The sequence below is a fragment of the Lycorma delicatula genome, chromosome 1, assembly GCF_047948215.1.
Source record: "Lycorma delicatula isolate Av1 chromosome 1, ASM4794821v1, whole genome shotgun sequence".
NCBI lineage: Eukaryota > Metazoa > Arthropoda > Insecta > Hemiptera > Fulgoridae > Lycorma > Lycorma delicatula.
Window position 1 is genome coordinate 369,931,425 of NC_134455.1, and position 19,032 is coordinate 369,950,456.

Here is a 19,032-nt window from a genome sequence, read left to right on the forward strand (position 1 = left end):
TATAAAAAACTTCGAATTAGGTTATGTTCGTCGTCCACTTTCTTCAGTAATGATTCCTGTAAAAAATGATATTCTTTACGCTATTTTATTAGTCTCTTTATATCTTTATTAATAGGATTTCTGCTTCATAATAAACGTAAAAATTCGAGGTTGGGTTTTTCATTCCTCACTCAATTTAATTAATTTACGGAGTTTCATTTCATTCAGTAAATTAATATATAAAATACTGAATAAAAAGCTAAGTAAAATGCTATTTTTATTTATCTGACGTTTTTTATTATTTTTTAATCTTACTCGATTTTACCCCCTTATAAAACATCAAAAAGTATTTTAAAATATATACTCTAATAATTGCCTGATAACCAATCTTTCCTTACCATATTTTAAAACTGTTTTATTTCAAAATTTTTGGACCACTTATTTTCCAATCAGTGGACGTTTTTCAAATTATATCTGTTTAATATAGGAATGTTTATAATGAAAAAAGTTATAGTTTTTTTTTAACAAAATAAGTTTATAGTAATTAAAAAAAGTATTATTTAATTAAACATCTGATGTGGAAAACACATGACTTCTTTGTACGCCTATCAAATTACATATACACATTTTTTTTGTAAATGAAAATTACATAAAATTTTATTTAATCAATAACTTCAGATATATTTTTTTCTTTATTGTTATTATTGAATTATTATTTATTGTAAAACTTTTTACAATCAGTGGTTAATAATTATTAATAAATCAATACGTTTAAATTAAAAAAAAAGTTAAAAAAAGGAGATGAAGTCTGATTCGAATCGATGTGCCTTCCTCTTGTATTATTATATATCTTTCATTAATAAAAAGTTAATTTGGCTATAACTCTGGAACGAATGAAAAATAAGTACCACTTATGATATAGCGTTCAAACGCTCTCAATGAGGGCTTATTACTGCAGTTAAGAAAAAGTCCAAAATCTAAATATGTTTGGATTTTGGCCATTTTAGATTCATTTGATTGCAATTAAAAGGGAAGGTGCACAACTAGATGTTAGTCCTAAATTCAACATTTTAACGTACTACAACTAATCGTTTTTGAGTTACGCGAAATACATATGTACGTACAGACGTCAAGCCAAAAGTAGTGAAAATGGATTCAGGCATGGTGAAAACGTTTATTTCTTTTGAAATCTGAAAACCGAGATTTTTTGCGATCACAATAATTCCTTTAATTCATTCAAGGAAGTAAAATGTACTGACTATAATCGCATACTCTAGACGACATTGTGGAAACTTTCCTACGTCTTTGGTAAAATTAAACCAGATTGTAATTCTTGAGATTCTAATTAAGAAAAAAAAATTAAATCTTAAAGTTAAATTTAATTGTTTTATATGAAATCTGACTTGATATATTGAAAAAATTGGGGTTTCAGAACTGTATTTTCCTTAGTTTTTGGAAAAGCTGAGGTAAAAGACAAAAGATTGAGGTTAAAAAACACACTATTTTAAGTTTGGCGTAAAATAACTGTGTTAAATGAATAATAAGCACATAAAAGGCTAAACGAAACTTATACAGAGAATTTGATTCTGAGTAAAATGATATGAATTAAGGCCATGAAAACTAAATAAAAACGTAAGAATTTCATAATTTATTGACAAGAAAAAAAATATTAAAATGCGGTAGATTTTAAATAAACATTAAACGCAACAAAATGTTCAATATTACAAAACAAAAAAATTAAATATTTTAGAAAAATAACAAATAAAACACAAGCAGTAAAATTAACTGCTGAAATTAACGGTGGATACAGCACTCGACAAAAAATATTTTTTTGGCTGCTTTCCAAGTTTCAACAGGCTTGTTTTGTATTCGTTGTAAAGTACAGAGAATTCTAACTTACTCCTCTCTTAAACTACACTTTTATTCATGTATTAGTGATTATAAGCGGTCCCACATAAAAATTTCTCTATAAGTAAAGTTCATGCAAAAGTTTCTAAAACTTTTATTTGTACAAACATTAAATTAATCCATTAATTTCGATCCTAAGAATCAACAATCGGGCTAAAAGGCAACAACAATCAAAGGGGCAGAAATCAATGCGAAATCTTTCATCAGCGAACGCTAACAAAAGGTTTACAAACATATTTTTATATGAATTTTCTTCTTTGTTTTCACCACAGAAAATGTCAGGAATGTTAAAACTAGTCCATTCACTCACTCATTCTCTATCTCTCTCTCTCTCTCTCTTTTTTGTTTAGCCTCCGAAATCATCGTAAGATATTACTTCCGAAGATGATATATATGAATGTAAATGAAGTGTAGTCTTGTACATTATCAGGTCAACCATTCCTGCGACGTGTGATTAATTGAAAACTAACCATCAAAGAATACCGGTATCCACGATGTATCATTCAAATCCATATAAAAGTAACTGTTTTTACTAGGATTTCAACCTTAAAACTTTCGACTTCAAAATCAGCTGATTTGCGATAAGTTCACCACTAGACCAATCGGACCGGTGGATTGGTAGAACATGTCCTGATAGTTTTTTACATTCTTCATGTATTACTCCGTATATACTCAGTCGTTGGGTAAAAAAGTCCATTGTTATTTTTGTTTCTTGTGCAGACCATATCGTAACTAGTATTTGTAACCAATAAATCTATTTAAATAAAGTTAAATTTTTTTCCTTTATATTTATTTTTGATTTTTTTTTTTTTTTTGTCTTCAGTCATTTGACTGGTTTGATGCAGCTCTCCAAGATTCCCTATCTAGTGCTAGTCGTTTCATTTCAGTATACCCTCTACATCCTACATCCCCAACAATTTGTTTTACATACTCCAAACGTGGCCTGCCTACACAATTTCTCCCTTCTACCTGTCCTTCCAATATTAAAGCGACTATTCCAGGATGCCTTAGTATGTGGCCTATAAGTCTGTCTCTTCTTTTAACTATATTTTTCCAAATGCTTCTTTCTTCATCTATTTGCCGCAATACCTCTTCATTTGTCACTTTATCCACCCATCTGATTTTTAACATTCTCCTATAGCACCGCATTTCAAAAGCTTCTAATCTTTTCTTCTCAGATACTCCGATTGTCCAAGTTTCACTTCCATATAAAGCGACACTCCAAACATACACTTTCAAAAATCTTTTCCTGACATTTAAATTAATTTTTGATGTAAACAAATTATATTTCTTACTGAAGGCTCGTTTAGCTTGTGCTATTCGGCATTTTATATCGCTCCTGCTTCGTCCATCTTTAGTAATTTTACTTCCCAAATAACAAAATTCTTCTACCTCCATAATCTTTTCTCCTCCTATTTTCACATTCAGCGGTCCATCTTTGTTATTTCTACTACATTTCATTACTTTTGTTTTGTTCTTGTTTATTTTCATGCGATAGTTCTTGCGTAGGACTTCATCTATGCCGTTCATTGTTTCTTCTAAATCCTTTTTACTCTCGGCTAGAATTACTATATCATCAGCAAATCGTAGCATCTTTATCTTTTCACCTTGTACTGTTACTCCGAATCTAAATTGTTCTTTAACATCATTAACTGCTAGTTCCATGTAAAGATTAAAAAGTAACGGAGATAGGGAACATCCTTGTCGGACTCCCTTTCTTATTAGAGCTTCTTTCTTATTTTCTTCAATTGTTATTGTTGCTGTTTGGTTCCTGTACATGTTAGCAATTGTTCTTCTATCTCTGTATTTGAACCCTAATTTTTTTAAAATGCTGAACATTTTATTCCAGTCTACGTTATCAAAAGCCTTTTCTAGGTCTATAAACGCCAAGTATGTTGGTTTGTTTTTCTTTAATCTTCCTTCTACTATTAATCTGAGGCCTAAAATTGCTTCCCTTGTCCCTATACTTTTCCTGAAACCAAATTGGTCTTATTTTTGATAAAATATATTTTTTATTAGTCGGTTGATTGGTTTGATGAATTTCTTAATCCCTTCCTATTTTCATCTAATATTTTTAATTTATATATATATGTTCAATTATTATTTTTTGAGTAGTAATCATTTGTTTTTTTCTTTACCTTTTCACTTGATTATAAAATTAAATTCACAAATTCAGAAATATTTAATTCATCATCAAGCAATCTATTTTTTTCAAAAGATTGAGCCAAAGACTTCATTCTTTTTCAGTTCGTCTTAAACACCGATCATTTCGTATTTTTATCGAAGAATTTAATTTTCAGGATTTTCATTATACACAACTAATCATGTACGCGTATGTATTCTTTAGCCATTTATTACTTAAAAATATTATATATTTTTAATAATATCTTTTTAATTTTTAAATCTTTGTTAATAACAGATGTATAAAAAAGCATTTGTGGCTTGTGATAAAAAAACCTTTATTTAATATCTATCTTTATTTCTACCTTTCTTTGTATATTTACCACTAATATAAAAAAAGTCTGTACTTTCTGGGAAACTGTGTTCTATATTGATATCTACTTCCTCGTTACTCTTACTCTAGTCTCATTTCAAAACTTTTTTCATTTTTAAATTGAATTTATTTTTCAAGCAACGATTCGTTAATTTTTTATACTCATTTCTTTTTCATCCGAAATAACAATATCATCAACGAATCTTAAAATTTTCGTTTGTTTGTAGGTTATTATTTTTCGTTCAATTTTTTTTTTTTAGATCTTTCAAGACTTTTACACAAAAACTGTTGTGGTAATAGATAAAACCTCGCATCTTTCTTTTACCTAAACTGTTACTTCATCCATTTTTATAATTTTCTATTGTTATATAGTTCTCTATCTTATCGTTTTAAAAATTATAAATAAATCTTCAATCTCAAAGTTTCTATATTATTACTTAAAAGAACTTAACATATCATATTAATAAATTATTTTTTTTAAATAATTCTACAAATTCTGTTTTGATACTTTTGATTTTTTCAATCTTCTTTATAAATATGGAGTTAATAAGTTAATAATATAGAAGTGTGATATGTTAAACTTATGTGATTTTCTGACATTTATCACTTGCTGCTTTCTTTGCTACGGTAACATCTACATACATATATGTACCGGGAGGTGTTGGCCAAACTGAAGATACTGATTTTAAAAAATGTACCTACAAATGTTCACGTTTTAAAAAAATTGAAAAATTATTTTTTTAAGCGAAATTATTTAATTTCTTAGAAAAAAGGAAATTAAATAAAAACACTTGAAATACTTACTTTCACTCTAATACGTTTTTTTTTATTTAAAGATTAAAAATGTAAAAAGCTGACAACACAGTTTTAGGACTTTCCCGTACGCGTCTTTTTTCTAATGCACGGCTGACACACAACTTAATTTCTAATATTATAATTTGATTTAAATATAATATTTTTTGTACAGTTGTACGTCAGTGCTACACTAGCATTCCTTGTTGTGACAGGAGGTCCTATTGACGTAATATACCTACTTACCGGTGGGTAAGTAGCCCAGTGAGTAGTTTAAAGCATTTTTTGAAGTGGGGGTGCGATTTTTTTGTTGCAAATATCACTATTTTTTAATTATTAACAAATGTGCCTAAGAAAAATAAGACGTCAATTAGCCGAAACCTCGAGATACTAAAGGTAACTTTGCTCAACCCCTTGACCTATTATGTTAAAAATTTAATTGCATCAATGCCTCATACCCACATGTAATCTGACAAATTTGGTAAAAATCGGTTCAGTATTTCTGGAGATATAAGACCTTAATTACGTGAAATCTCGTACTACTGAGGGTGACCTTGCTCTACAGCCTCATCCCCTTGACCTTTTAAGTTGAAAATTTAATGGTATCAGTGCCCCGTATTAAGACGTAATCTGATCAAATGTGGTCAGAATAAGTTCAGTAATTCTGAAAGTATAAGGTGTGAGATACCTAACACACATAGGCTAACGAACATCAGGAAAATTTCCATCTGGTTTTTTGGGTTTCTTAGTTGCCAAAACACCAAGATCCGGTGAAAGCCGCATATGTCCAAAATTGGACCAATTACAATACTTTCTCTTCTTCAGCTACAGCTCTGTTATAGCACTAGACGGGAAAGTAAAAATGTTAACAATTAATTTATTTTGTAAAGTTGGTAATAAGAATTGAAAGATTGGTAGAATGAGGAATTATATAAGACTAGTTTAGATTTCTTACTATTACTTTGAAGCAAGTTCTTTAATTTTAAAACTCATCGGCAGAGGCTATAACACAGCCAATCTATGTATTGTTTTTACTTTTGTTTTTCTATTAAAAATGTTTATTGTATTTACATTTCATCGTATGAAATAAATAAACAAACAAAACTTTTATGATAAATTTTAAAACCTACGTCATAAAAATATATCGAATTCAATTAACACTTTATGCAATTGTTAATAATTTAATCATAATTTTAGTTTCCATTTACACCTGTAACGATGTATACTTTTAGTTAATATGGACTTACAGATCATAAAACTATGCTATGAGAGACCACCTGTAAGTGAAGTTTGAAATTTATTTCAACTATCTGTTTTAAATTAATAAAATTTGCTTTTTGTAATACGTTGAAAAAGTTGTTTTGTAGTGTCGAAAAACAAAAATATAAAATAGATTAATCTAAGAAAGTATTAAATATTTTTGTATGTCCTCTCGATGTTTTAGATTTTTGGATATGTTACTATTTATATTCATTAAAATTAAATTTCCGACCTCCATAGCTGAGTAGGTAGCATCTTGGAATTTCGTGTGGAGGTCCAGGGTACGAATCCCAGTTAGGTGTGGCATATTTTCATACGAAACCAATTTTCACAGGACTAGTGACCGTAGCTGTTGATGTCCGCTCTTTCATAACAAAGAATAATAAAAGAATTAAACGATAGAGAAAAAATACGGAACCTATTAATATTTTTAAAGATAATTCAGTCATAAGCAACACATTAATAATTTAATTTACGTAGAATTTAAAGAAATAAGAAGTTGAATTCAATAACGGATTGGCCTTCACAGTTGATTGGTGGGGATCATGTATCTTAAACTAATAAAAATTTTATTATAATCTTATTAATTCCATTTATTTTAATAATATCTTTGGTTTTATACAGATATTACTTCAGATAACTATAACATTTTAATAACTGAACTGAATAAAGAAAAAGTGAAGAAAACTATTCTGAGATTTGTCTTGCTATTTAAATTTGTTTCAAATTGTACAGAGAGATCCGGGTAGTGTCGACCGGATCCAGGAAATATGGGCTGATCCAGGATATTAAAACAAAAAACGTCATCTGGATAAATTATCTATCTACTTCATTTTCACTTTTTCCTCCATGGTGTTTTCTTTTTTCTATAAGAAACTACATCTTAGAACGATTTGAATTATTTTAATAAAATTTGGTATACATGTATCCAATAACATCTTTTAGAAAAAGAAAGATTTAATAATTTTACTCATACGAGATGATAGGGTTTAAAAACAGCAACAGAATACAAAAAGAATAGACTGCAAGTGAAATTTTAGACAAGATAAATGTAAGGAGAAAATGGAAAAAAATATAAATAGAAATAGGTAGAAGGAAATATAGAATGACGAATAATGAACTAAGAAGGGAAACTGAGCAAGAAAAAGGAAAACTGGCTCTAGGAAAACAGTGATAGAAATTTGTAAAGAGAAGGAAGATATGAGCTAATGTATAAAGACGCATTTGAAACGGTTTTTAAAGATAAACGGGGAAAAAAAATGTTTCACGTAGTGGAAAAGAATGGGGAAACGATTAATGAAAAGGAAAAAATGAAAAGAGAGATGGGAATAACATTGCGGATTTACATGCGTTAGGAGAAAAGTTAATAGAAATACATATGGGAGTGGAAGAAAAGTACAAAGTTCATGAAGATCAAAAAGGTACAGAATATTAAAAAGTGAAATAAATGAGGCAATTAAAATGATGAGAAGAGGAAAAGCTAAGGGATCTGATGAAACACTATTTGAACTGTTCAAAGCGCTAGAAGAGTTGTTATTACTAGACTAGAAAAGTGGCCGTAGGACTTCCAAGATACAATAACGTACCATCGGAAAAGAAAGTACAAACGGCGAAGAATATAGAACGATTACCCTAATATCATATACAGCTAAGGTGCTATTAAAGGTAATATGAGGTTATATAATAAATTGGATGATAGTATTGAGGAACAACAGTTACGAAGAGGTGTTAGAATTTAATACGCTATATGGCTGCTAAAAGTAATAGATGAGAACTACATAAAATGGTGGCGGAGAATGTAACATTGCATTTGTCGACCTAGAAAAGGCGTTTGACAGAGTTAGAAGGGATAAATTACAGATAATTTTGAAAAAAGGGATTTGATTGGAAAGAGAGGCGTCTAAAAAAAGAATTGTACTATAACCACAGAATAAAAGTGACGGTAGAAAACAAAATGACAGGAAGAATAGTGATGGAAGGAAAGTGAGGCAGGAATACTGCACGTCACCAACACTGTATAGTTAAGCCTGGACAAACAGCCAACACTGTTTAAGAAGTAATTAAATGCCGTTTGAATGAGAAAAGGAAAGAGAGAAACGAGGTGAAGAAGAATAGAATGTATAAGTTTTTCTGATGATTTGAATATATTGACGGAGAGTACAAGTAAACTAAATGAAATGCTTGATGACGTAAATGAAGCTTGCAAAACGTAACAGAAAGAAGACAAAACGTGTGGTATTAGGTGGGAAAAAAGAAGAGGATTGAGAAATGAAGTTTTAGAGCAGCTGAAAAATTTCAGTACTTGGAACCTATAATAGATGACTTGCACCATAGAAATTAAAACAAGAATATCAAGAAGTACGGAGGTATTTGATAAGAAGGTAAGACTCCTTTGTGGAAAGTTAAACTTAGCGTTAAGGAAGAGATTAATGAAATGTTTTATTTAGAGTGCGATGCTCAAAAGAGGTGAAAAGTGGGCGATGAAAAAAGCAGACGGGAAACGAATTGAAGCTTTTGCGATGCAGGTGTGGCGCAGAGTGATAAATATCAGATGGTAAGACCATTTAACAAATTACGAAGTATTAAGGAGAATCGGAAAATGCTAAATGGGATTGAATGTAGGGAAAGGAACTGCCTAGGAGATTGTATGAGAAGGTGGTTTATTAGTGGATGCAATAAAAGGCTTGGTGAATGGAAGGAAAGGAAGAGGAAGGGAGAAATTTCAAATAATGGATGGGATTATGAAAATGGAAAATATGCCGAGGTTAGCAAAGGATAGAACAAGGTGGAGAGGAGCAGCCGTGATCTGCCCTATTGGTACAACACTATGAATTAATGAAAATTTTACTTTTGAAAATTTTAAAATGGCGCCACGTTAAATTTGGTAATTGCTGCTAATTTCTAAGAAAATGTTAGTTTTATCGAATTATGTTTCATTAGATACAGTATTAAGCATTTTAATGTTAACAAAATATTATAGTAACGAATTATATCACAAATGATTACTTGATAAGTAAATTTACCTTTAGAATTTACTTCAAGTAAATTTTACCTTTCTAAGTAAGTCATCATGTTACTTTTTGAAATTTTTTTTATTTTGTTTCTTTCACTATGTACTATTTTTAATAATGTTGATTCTTTTCTACATAAAAGGTAATTTTTCTTCCTACGAAGATAATTATAGCATATTAGTATTACCAGTAAAAATGGTATTTTTTCTTATTTAGTAATATTTTACTTATCCGTTTATTATTCTACTAAGATTAATACTTAGTGGTTTTGTTTTATTGATAGTATTATGTTATCGTAATACTCCAACTTTCCAGCTGACCATTTTTAAATTAAGCTGTAGAATGTGTGCTTATTATGTGTTGTAAATTATATATTGTAATTACTTTTTTTGAAAATAATATGTTTAAAAAAAAATCATTGAACATAAACATTATTATTATCACTATAAAATGATATCTCTTTTGTACAAATCGTTAAATATATAACTGAGATATGACTAAAATTGTTAAACTGGATCGCTAAAATTATGCAGTCAGATGAAAATATTGTACCTATTTCAACTTCCTTCACTAAATTGAATTAACAATAATTTATTTACTATTTTTCTCTTTATAAGATTTTATTGATTACATCTACACTAAATATTGTAAAATACCTTAAGCCTTTCTTAAGATAAATTTTATTGAAAAAACAAAAAGACAGAGGAAATTGAAGCGAGATAAGTCATTTTTCTAGATGAACTATTTTTGCCTATTTTGACATTATGAATCAGTCCTTCTATCTACGTAACCAAGTATAAAAAGAATCAAATCTAACGGGCTCTGGACACGGAAACTACCTTATCTGTCCTTTTTCATCATACGTCCCATTTAAGTCGGATTACTTCTAAGTAACTTACTAGTAAGTGTACATCTAATATGACCTTTGTTTTCAAGTCATTTGAAAAATTTCACTTAAAAGTTCTTTTAATTTTTAATTTCTACAACCAAATTTAATTCTGCTATTCATCTTCATTTTGCCTTGGTGAAAGAATACAATTATTCTTTCACCATCGTAAAAAATATAATTTTCTATACATAAATATTTATTTTCGATCATTATATTCATTACTATTATAACTTGTGATTCAAAATCGATATCGTTTTAAAGCTGTGTAATATTTCTCAAGTTTCACGCACTTTAATTATATGAAATGAAAGAGCAATTTAAACAGTTTTCACCGTGCGCAAGCTTATGAAATGTTTCCTGTACCTTCCGTTTGTAAGCGTTAGTAGGAAAAATGGCGACCAGAAAGCGTTCTGTGTTTTGAAGTTTGCAATGTGTGAATCTGTAATTACCGTTCAACGTGCGTTCCGTTTGAAGTTCCATTGTGATCCCCCGAGTGACAATAACATTTTTAGGGCATAAACAATTTGAAACCAATGTATTTGCTATGTGTAAAGCGAATAGTACAGAACGACCGAGTATGTCCGCAGGAATGTTGAACGAGTAAGAGAGTTTTTTGTGCATAGTCTTAGGAATTCCGTTCTGAAGGCTTCCGCGAATTTGCGATTCTAGTGACATCTGTGTGAAGGCTGCTAAGGGAACGCTTACAACTACGTCCATATCGTTAACAACTCTCGAAAGCTCTAACTAAAACTTACAGATTATGGTTTGCTTGATAAAAATAAACTAAGTACCACTTACGATATATAAAAGAAAAGCTCTCAATGAGGACTTACTACTGCAGTAAAGAAGAAGTAAAAGATCCCAATGTTTTTGAATTTTGAGCTTTTTTGAACATTTTTCTTTCAGTCTGTTACAATCAAAAGAGGAAGTGCACAACCAGATGTCACACATTCCTAAATCCAAAATTCCAACATCCTACGAATAATCATTTTTTAGTTATGTGAGATACATACGTACGTACAGAGGTCACGACGAAACTGGTCAAAATGCATTCAGGGATGTTCAAAATGAAAATTTCTGTTGAAATCTGAAAACCGAAATTTTTCGCGATCACATTACTTCCTTCACTTCGTTAAAGGAAGTAAAAAGGATGGTGTGCGGTTTTGTTTGTTGTATGAGCTCACATTCTAACTTCCTTGTACGAAGTAAAGGTAGTATTGTGATCGCGAAAAATCTCGGTGTCCAAACTTCAACGGAAATAGCCATTTTGACCATCCCTGAAACCATTTTCACTAGTTTCGGCGTGACGTCTGCACGTATGTATGTATCTTGCATAATTCGTAAACAATCAGTCGTAGGATGTAGAAGTTTTGGATTTAGGAGTGTTGCAACAACATCTGGTTGTGTACTTCCCCTTTTGACTGCAATCCATTAAACCAAAACTGTTGAAAAAAGCCTATAATTCAAAAAGAAAAATTTTGGACTTTTTCTTAACTACACTATTAAGCACTCATTGAAAGCATTTCAAATATATATATATATATATCATAAGTCGTACTTATTTTCATCGATTCCAGAGTTATATCCAAATAAAATGTTAATTAATGATAATTTGGATCTTAGGAGAAGATACATCGGTTCGAACTTCATTTCCCTTTTCTTTATTTTACATATGTGGAATTATTAATAATTATCTTTTTTTCTTTTAAATATATTGAGTTAATAATAATTATTAACATCTCATTCAAAAAAAATGTACGATGAATAATAATTCAATAATAAAAAAAAAATATGAGAAGTTTTTAATGAAATAAAATTTTATGTACTTTTTAGTTTTACAAATTGTGTAAATGTAATTTAATAGGAGTACAAGTAAGTCATGTGTGGTCCATATCAGACATTTTTTTTAGCTACTATTGGCGCAGAGCGGACAAATTTTGGTGCGCCGGGGGATGCGCGCAGCACACGAATGGTTCATTCGTTCGAACGATTTATACTTCTTGGTACGAACGATTTATCTAAAATTATATTTGTGTTTTGGGTTAAAAAAGGAAAACATTGGGGTTAGAACTGTGTTCAAAATCACAACACTAGTAAGCGCTAAAAATGTTCAGGATTTTGAAGCTTTCGTTGTGAAAGTGTTTTTTTGTTTTTAGTACTCTAAATTAATGAAGGTTATTTAGTTACAATTGGCAAAATCATTTAACAAAATCATGTGTAATGAAACATAAACCATGTAACATTTTTGCGGCGGGCCGTAGGCCCACCTTATTTCTGATTATAATTATCATTTGATATTTTCTAGTTAAAAAATAAAACATTAATTTTATTGTAATTTTTAAAATAAAATTCATAATCTCCTTTTTGTTTCATTCATTTTTACTTTGATGAAATAAATTAAGATTGAAACAATCACTAATTTAGTAGTTTCTTTTATTTTTAATGACTATACTCATGGAATTCTGATTATTAAAAATTTAATTATGTTTTACAATACTTTAAAATAAATATTTTAGATTTTTTTTAAATAATAGTTTAACAAAAATAAAAACTAACGTAACTAATTTAATTGTTTTCAGAAATGTTATTTAGAACAGCTCAATTTAGTATAATATTTTTAAAACATATTATCAACATTTATGAAGACTAAATTTTATGATTTAATTTTTTACATTATGGTAAGATTGATGCAGTTTGTTTTTCTTTGTATTCCAGAAAAATATCTTAATGTGTACGTTTTCAAATTATTACGAAAATAAGATATGATAGCTTCATTTATTTACGTTTTACCATTTCTTCACAACTATGAAGTAAAAAAATGCATCTATTTTATTTTAAAAAATTGTTTAAAAAACTTTTTTATATATTTTTTACCACTGTAAGTACAAAAGCATAAAATTACACAGATATTTAGCCCTAACCTAGTTTGGTATTACGCAAATATTAAAATCACATATATATGTATTACATATCCTGTTCTTCATACATATTTATCTAGATACTAAGTATTATTACCTAGACCTACATACGTACATTTTATATTTTAAGTAGAAAATAATATAATTAATTAATTTAAATAATATGACATATGTATATCATTCTTGAAAAATGTATACAAAATTATTCTTTTTACAATTATTTCTAGAAATTTTCACATTATTATATAATAAATACTATGTATCACGTTTTATTATCGATAAATAAATGTGTATTAATAAATTTTTATCATTGAATAAATACTAATTCAAAATATAATTTTATGTTTATGACTCGACTTGCACTGATACTTTGAAATTATAAAAAATATATCGTTACTTTCATTTTGGGGAAAATGAGGTTATTGGAATAAATTCGATGAAAAAAAACTGACAAGACAGTTGTAGGACTCCCGGAACGCGATGTACTACAACTGTAGGTCGCCGAGTTCTATAATAGGAATAAAACTTCAATAAATTTATTCCAAATTTAGTCCTATAACTGTGAGTGTTTCTGATGCATGGCTTACAAACACAACTTAATTTAAAATATTTATCATTTTATTGAAATGTAATATTTTTTCGTTTATTAATTTAATGATTCTAACTAATGCGCGTGCATACCGTATTTAATTCTCGGGTGTGTAGCGGTACTAGCGGCGACAGTCGGCACTAACTAAACTAACGTAACTTCACAACTTACATAAAACAAATTTCGCTTGTATGGTCAGCAGCTAGTGTAGCCACGAGTCGTAACGCACCAGATACCGTGTCAACTTGGCGATCGGGTTCGAGACCCAGCCAGACCGAGTACTTTCTTACAATTTAAATATTATTCATTTATTTAATTCTGCCGCTCACCTGTGACGTCACAATATAGCAGTAGTTTAGAGCATTTTTTTGGGGAAGGGGTGCAATTTTGAAAGAAATTTTTATTTTTCAAATATTGTTATTTTTATTGAAAGAATGTGATTAAGAAAAATATGACCACCCTTAATTAAGTGAAATCTCGAGATTCTGAGGGTGATCTTTCTCTACAGCCTCATCACCCTCACCTTTTAAGTTGAAAATTTAATGGTATCAAAAAATGTCCCATACATGGAAGTAATGTGACCAAGTTTGATCAAATTCGGTTCAGTAGTTTTGAAGATCTTAAGTGATTTAGAGGACAAAACCGAAGACACACACACATACGAACATTATTATCCGCAATATTTCTATTGGATTTTCTGTTTGTTTTTGGGATCTTTGGATGTCAAAACGTAAAGATCCAGTGAAATCCGCATATGCTTAAATTATAACGATTATAATATTTTCCATTCTACAATTATAGCTCTGATACAGCACTATCTTGACGGGAAAGTAATATCTTTATGATTTACATCTTTCATTAATTGTCTTCATAAGTGAAAAAAAAATTGATATAAGAAAAAAACCTTTTGTATGATAATTCAACCTGAAATTATAGAATTTTTTTCACTTTAATTATATAGTTTAACTTCAGTCTTCATAATATATATATATATATAAAAAAATTATGAATAGTTAAAAAGACAAGTAATTCTTTTTAGCATACAGGGTGTCCTTTAAAGGTGAGGCCAAATTCAAGGAAGTGATTCTTTTAATTAATATGCTGAAGAAAATATGTCCAGTGAACATAGTTCCGAAAACGCATATTTTTCTGTCTGTCCCCCATTTTGCATTTTTTAAGAAAAAAATTATGTTTTAAGGACGATTGGAGATAACTCAATGCAATTTTGTACTATATTTTAAATTAATATTTTTTAATAGGAAAAAATAACGATACTCTTCGTTGACAAATTTCAAAATGGCGGTCGTTTCAATTTTTCAATCTAAATTATCTTAGGAATTATTAGATTTAACAAATTGTGTTATTATAAAATCTATGAAGCATTTTTTTGTGAACAAAGCGACATATTAGTCGTAAAAATCCGACGACAAACAACAGAGTTATTGCAAAACGTAAGCGTAAACCAATATATCATACTGGTTTACGACTAATAATATATTAAAATATAAATATATTAAATAAATATATATAAATAGATTAATATAATTTGAATTAGTAATGAAAATTTGAATTAATTATCAAGTGAGTCACACGATAATAATAAAAACAAGATTGCCGCCATTATAGGTTTACCTACTTTTTGCAATAACTCTGTTTATCGTCGGAGTTTTACGACTAAGATGTTGTTTCGTAAAAACAAAAAAATTCTTCATAATTATTATAATACAAAACAATTTGATAAATCTAATAATTCCTAAGATATTTAAGATTAAAAAATTGAAACGAACGTCATTTTTAAATTTGTCAACGAAGAGTATTGCTATTTTTTCCTATAAAAAATGCTTGTTTGAAATAAAGTACAAACCATTATTGCGTTATCTCCAACTGTTCTTGAAAAATAATTTTTTTCTTAAAAAAGTAAAAATGGCGGACAGACAGAAAAACATGCATTTTAGAATTTATGTTTATTAGTCATTTTTTCTTCATTATGTTAATTAGAATCACTTCCTTGAGTTTGGTCTCACCTTTTAAGAAAACGAATTACAATTTTATAAATAATCTATCATCACCAATCGAATGATTTTCAACTACACCACCGCCCTGTATATGTATTAAATAAATAACTATAAATAATTTATAACAATTAGGTGGTCCATTATTTAGATTTAAAATACAGAACAGAATTTTTTATTTTTTCCATACTAGAAGAAAAACCTTATTATATGAGCAGAAGTTTTAGTTTATATGTTCAGATCTTTTTTAACCGATTTTTATTCAATGAAACACGCTTCGAAATATTTAAAGTTTTTCTACGTAATTTATATTATCCTTTAAATATCTCTGTGACTAAATGAGTAAGCTTTTTGATTCCTATTTCATAGAAAGTATTGGAATTAGTTCAAAGTCAATTATAAAAAAAGTTCAAGCAATTCATTAAAATATCTGACTTGCCAACTTCTCTTCGAGCAATCCAAACAAGTAATACTCAAATGCCAATAAATCGGGGCTGTAAGCTTTAAATTCAGGGTTGTTTGTCGTAATCTAATGAACTTGAGCCAACTTTTATTCGGTTATTGATACAGTGTAGGAGCAGATCGGAATCCTACGCCTTTCAACCGATATGTTACCTTGACCTTGGGTAACAGTTTATTACTATATGTGGCATTTATTGCTCTCTGTTCGTGAAAAAGATCGATATACATAACCCCTTTATAGACACATAAAAGTTTAGCAAGAATCTTACTCGTAGGAGATTGCATTTTCTTCTTCATTTTGGCTTCCTTTTGTGTTCGCCAATGCCAGTCATTGTGGGGTTCACTTCATCCGTGTGTATATATAAATTTCATCGCATGTCAGAAAATGATTTTAAAAATAAGCTTCCCGCCTCCTTATACCCTTCTAGCAATTTTTCACTAATTTTGAATCGAGTAACTTTCTACGTTTCTTTTACACATTGGAATTTTTATTACGTAATATTTCTTTGTGTAAGTTATTATAGATTCGAATGCGAGACTATGTGGAGCAGAGGAAACTGATTATAAGCATATCCACTAATATCAAAGTCAACGTTAACCGTATTTACTTATTAAGAGGTAAAAATAAAATTTCGGGTAATATTTGACTGACCAACGTATTTTATTAGTTAATGAAAATAATAATTCTTAAATGAAAGTGTGAAATTTCTTAACGTGGTATATCTTCCTTGCCAATTTACCTTACCGGAGAAGTAAAATTCTCTACTCTACCTAATGAATTACATACGTTATCTACAATAATATTATAATTATATAGGATATATATAATTTCAAACAGTATTATTTCATAAAAAAAAAAAAAATGTTACAATTACAAGACAAATTACATACTATTCAAAAAAGTTTAAAATTTCATTTACCAAGTTATAAATAATCTATATTCCTTCCATCAGCTAAAACAAACAACAAGACGATAGCTGATTTCTCCCGCAAGCGTTGTAGTTTTCTGTTATGGAAATTACTGCAACTGTGATCTGTGATCCTGGTGTTCAGCTCTTCCAAGTCAACAGGTATTACTGGAATAAAAACAATTTGTTTCAGATATCAACAAAGTGTAATGTCTGCAAGGTATCTTAAGGATCAAGAGTGTAGTGTCAAGTCTTGTTCTCCCGTATGCCCTATATGACGTTGAGGCAATTTTTAATTTAGAAACCGACGAAATCCGTTATGCCGATATGGGCGGGGCTCCATCTTGGTAAAAAAAAAAAAAACTTAATTTTTCATTTAGTTATGAAAAAAGCCAGTCCTGCTTCATCAAGAGATGAGAATGACTTGTTATTGTATTTCCTTCAAAAAAAGGGCCATTATTTTTTTTTTAAATGAAACCGCACAGAAAGATCTCGCGCCTGCTGTAGAAATTTTGAACAAATTCTCTAGTTGATATTTCTCTTCTTTTTTTTCTTTTAACTTTTTTAAACACCCCCCAAGGCGACCAGGCCGGCAATTAAGCATCACTCAGTCGCCTCAGGATGTCGTGGCAGCGCAGTATCTGCCCTCCCTGAGTCGTTCTCCTGCTGGTCATCTCATCGGAGGTCTCCTGTGCATCCCAGAGACATGCCAACTCCCGCTTCTGGTTAGTCAACATGCCCCTTTGCAGGGGAACTACTGATATTTCTATTTGAAACACATGATGTTCACTGTAACTCTAATTTTTAAGTTTATACGGAGTTGAAAAAACTAAGTTGTACAGTAAAAACTTACTTTTAAGTGAATATGTAGATTTTCTCCTAATTAGTTAGGAGAAAATAGTAGGAAAATTATTAAAGTTGTTTAAATTTTCAGTCAGGTTGATTATATTTTGTATGCAATTGTATTTCCTTATGATTATACTGATGAACATAATTTTTGTTTCCTAACATACGATAAATCATTTTAATCTGTTTTTCGATGCTAAAAACGAATATGAACTCAGAATCTTTTTGTCACCCACCATTTTTGAAAACTTTTAAATTTTAATTAAAGGATTTTTTTCATTTTCAAAGTATAGTTAACGTTTTAAGCTTCTATATTGTATTATATTAGCTCATTTTTATCGTTTAATTTTGTTAACATAATTTTTAAGCTATAAATAAACAATACTAGACAAAGAATTAAATCATACCATAGTCACATATTATGACATATGTAGCTATGGTTTGGCGTGAACCAAAGGATCATGTAAACGATTGTTACTTTTGTTTAACAAGTGTATCTGGAATATATAAAAAATCTAAACATACTGCAAAATATCCTTCATTGCAATCTGCAGACAGGCCTGTACCTCACAGTGAAATTATTCCAGTTACTGAGCCACCTGTTAAGTATGTTTCGAAAGCAGCGCGGAAGAATCAGGTAGTACTGAAGAAGACAACAAAGATTTTGATTTTGAATTATCTTCCAATAAGCCACATCTTATATCACATAGTGAATTAAATGGCTTGGTTAGGGATTTAAATGTATTAAAAAATCAAGTTGAACTGATAGGATTCAGACTGTAAGGTTTGAATTTACTTCAAAAATATACAAAAATTTCAGGCTTTCGAAGCCGACAAAAAAAACTCTTTCTCAGTGCTTTACTGAAGAAAATAATTTGGTTTATTGCACAAATATTGATGAGCTTATGTTGCACTTAGGACACGTTCATAAACCTATGAAATGACGCCTTTTTATAGATTCATC